Source organism: Solanum dulcamara, chromosome 3, assembly GCF_947179165.1.
Source record: "Solanum dulcamara chromosome 3, daSolDulc1.2, whole genome shotgun sequence".
Taxonomy (NCBI): domain Eukaryota; kingdom Viridiplantae; phylum Streptophyta; class Magnoliopsida; order Solanales; family Solanaceae; genus Solanum; species Solanum dulcamara.
In genome coordinates this window covers 39,889,303-39,893,346 of record NC_077239.1, presented here as the reverse complement: position 1 = coordinate 39,893,346, position 4,044 = coordinate 39,889,303, and the positions used below count along the sequence as shown (strand labels likewise).

At 40.6% G+C, this 4,044-nt stretch overlaps 1 pseudogene; it reads left to right on the top strand.

The window, feature by feature from the left end:
• Positions 1–1,216: 1,216 nt before the first annotated feature.
• LOC129883849 (5S ribosomal RNA) lies at positions 1,217–1,336 on the top strand (annotated as a pseudogene).
• The last annotated feature ends 2,708 nt before the right edge of the window (positions 1,337–4,044 follow it).

Below are 4,044 nucleotides of genomic sequence, written 5' to 3'. Positions count from 1 at the left end.
CTAGCTTGTCGATCTAAGATGGTGATAGGTTGTCCCTCACAAGATTCCATTTCTTGGACATAATCTATGGAGCATACCTTGGGTGGCTCGTCAGTACCTTTGCAAAGCATCCCTATCTGATGGACTGGGCGTATAGTTTTCAAATAAGGTGGTAAGCTCACTTACCATCCACTTTGCCCACCTTACGAGCAACTTGATACCATCTAATATAATTTGGGCTAAGTTTTCTTTTTCTGGGTGACCATGTTATGAACATCCAATAATTAATTTGAACTCTATATGTTGATGTCGATTATCTGTATATCATTTCTGCCGACTTTGGTCTAGTTGTCAATAGCTTGCTTAATCATGTTTCGCTTACCAACTTAGTCTTTCTAACATCGACCCTACCAATAAGGGACTTACACGTCCTACCCCACCAGGCTTGTACGGGGTAATTGGGATACCAGAGTGGTAGTCATTATGGTAGGCAACTCGATAGGTGATAGATAATCATCCCAGCTATCTTCAAAGTTAACAACACTATCTCATGATATATCTCCTAGCATTTAAGTGGTACGCTTTAGCCTGTTCATAAGATTTGAGGGTAAAGTAGTGTACGAATACTTATATGTCTTCCTAGTTTCTTTGCGTACTGATCCTCGATAGTTAACTATAACTTGGGGTCTTGCGTCTGGGGTAATAGCTATGGGGACTTCATAACATCCCACCACTCTTTTACCCTATATTTTTACACCTTCTCGGTTGAGTAGGTAGCATTTGATTGAAGGAGCATGAGCTAATATCGTTAATCCCTGGTAATATTCCCTCTAAAGTCATCTGTCGACGGAGTGTGAAGTGAGTCTGGTAGCCCTAGTCATATTGTGGGATTTTCGACCTCGCATATTACTTTCTATCTTCCGTAAACTACATTAACTGGTACCCTTACCTTTTGGGTTTTGCTTTTTGCTTCTTTTTTTTTAGCCCTAAGAATTGGCTACCAAGTGGTGTCGAAATTCACTCGCCCACTAGCCCATATAGCCATTCTGTAGTTTGTCTCTCATTAACTAGTACTATGTTGAAGAACTGTGGCATTTGAGGGCGTCGTCAGTTAGCAGTTAGCTAATTGTTCTTATCTTGCTTAAATTGTTTTTTACTATACCCTCAACGTAGCGTATAGTACTCTAGGAACATAATCTCATGTCGTTTCTCTGCTGCTAGTTCCGATTCTTCCATCTCACATGATCATACCAGCACTAACGCATTAAGTTCCATCAGAATTTTGAAGTTAAGCGTGTTGGGGTGAGAGAAATACTGGGATAGGTGACCTCCCTAGGAAGTCTTCACATTGTGTGTCATTGTAATCCTTGCGATAATGTGCAGGGCACTCAACTTAGCCTAAGATTTACCTTAGCGACGTCTCACTAGTCTTTATGTGTTGCCTTGCCCTTTCTTCTGTTATCTTACAACCGGTATAGGGGTAGATCTTTAGTTCCACTACGACCATGTCCCCCTTTTTTTTGGTCATTTTGATTTAACTTCTCCTATAGTACTCACCCCTTTTTGTACGCACCCATTCATTAGGGTGGGCTACTGAGTAGCGCTAAAATTCATTCATATAGTAACCTTTAGAGCTGCCTTGAGCTTTGTCTAATATTAACTGGCATAGTTTTTGTCACGACCCATCCCCGTAGGCCGTGAAGGGTTCCCCTGTTTATACTCAACATATATTAAGAGGGAAAGCAGCATACAGCTGACAAGGCTCTTATAACACATAAGGGTATTTCGTAACACAAGTATACGTGAGCCGACAAGGCTGCCACGACAACAGGAATGCCCCGAATTATAAGTCATACCAGTACAGCCATACATACCCATATATACAGTTCATATACCACTCATGCACAACTTATATATAGCCCATACGCAATTTATATACAACTCATATACAGCCTAGATACAGTCCATGTACAACTTATATAAAGTTTATATACATATACGCTCTACACACATACAACCCACATTTGTATCCACAGACCTCTAAGAGTCAGAAAAACAGTAACATAAGGCGGGACAGGGCCCCCGCCGTACCTGTGAACAAAACTTATATACACACATCAAGGTTTAGTACCCAAAATCAGGCTCTCGCACAATGGAGCACTCCTGGACCGCTGAGTGGGACTCTTATGCCAGTGGATCACCAACCTGTGTACTTGTACCTGCGGGCATGAAATACAGCCCCCCTCCCCCCCGAGGAAAGGGGGATCAGTACGACATATGTACTGAGTATATAAAATGTAACATAATAAGACTGGGGGTATATCCGAAATAGAGAAGCAGGGGAACAAATTATCGCACCAAAATCAAGTACCTGTATGCAGTGAATTACAAAAGCATGCATGCTCAACTTATACAATATAGCCAACCCTTTCAGGGGCTCAGTGAATTATATTCGTAGGACCATCACAGGCCCGGCGGTATTACCCCTTATTACAACATATCATCAAACATATATACGTACGTACCCGGCCTTCTAGTGAAGGGCTCGGTGGACAATGCAGTGAGTTGTGCACGATAACGTGCCTGGCCCGAGACTCAGTGAAAGAAGAGTTATAGTATACATGAGTAGAGTAGTGAGTAACTATATGTGATCTAAATCATTATCAGAGACTCGACAGAATAAGAAAGTTAAGATTTTATTTGAGGACCCGAGTAATGGTGTAGTCATCTCGAGTGTTCTTTAAATGCCATTATGGGCTATCTCAAGAGTGATCTCGGGGACCCTAGACGTGTATTAACATAAGGTCAAATCATTTATGGAATCAAGACACTTAGCATCATATAGTCTGTAAGACTTATAGCCTGTACATCCGGTACTTCCTTAGCATTTATAAGTTTCCAGGGAAATAGTTCTACTACTACCAGAGTTCGTTATTCAAAAGTAAACGCGAAATAACTTAGAATGGAGTTACTCCGGAGCTCATATCATATTTGACTTATGCTTAAGCTAAAGACATGCCCAAAAGAAGAAAAAAATAAGTTCCATACAGTCTGTACTTTCCTTCAGGTAATCTTTATATACATATTTCGTACCCAGCCCTCCATGGGGCTCGGTGAACCACTATGGCATCGTAGCCTCATTTTTGTATCAAATACATACCAATGGAAATAGGAGATAGCTTTCCACATGCTACTATTTAACACATGGAAGCCTTACTAGGAAATACCCAATCCTTACAGGAACTCTAATACTGAACAGTGGATAGGGGTTATGAGGCATACTCGGAATTCTGGGAATGGAATTATCCCCGCACTTCATATACAATTCACTTAAGGCTAAACATTTCCAAAAGGAAAGAAAGATATTTGTACGCATTTATATCGAAATATGCCAAAAGAAAGTTCTACATACCTCTTATGGATTCCCTTTAATCGCGTTCACATTGTTTTTCTCGAAACCTATTTAAAATGGAAGTAACACAAGTATTAACAACCCTCGACTTCTCAGAAACTTAGAATACTCACAAGTATTCATAGAATTCATCCCTTCATTCGCATCCTCGACTAGTTTCTTAACCAGTTAAGTCGTTAACAGAAATCGGACAGCACCTCCCCTATAATGTGCCGTATCCAAATTTCCAATCATGACCGTAACACCTAAAGCCAACCAACAACACAACCAGCAGATCATATATGTATATTATAGCAACATTACATCATATAAACCCCAAACAACTTACTCGAAACTACAACACTGAAACTAGGGTTTTTATTCCTCTTTTCGCGAATTTTTTGATTGTACAGCATCTCCCACGCCCTTAATAAACCATTTTCCAGCATCAAAACACACTCCCACACGACCAGCAGTCACACACCCCAAGCGCAACGCATTATTCAATTACAATAAACTATAGCGATTCCAAATTTAACATCATAAACTTCAAATTAGAGGGGAAGAACTTACCTTTCCCAAAATTGTCTAGAACTCGCCGAAATCGCGCCTCAGAATTGTTTTAGCGTCCTGAATTGTCGTGGAAGCTTGCTGTCCATTTTTTCGCTGCACCG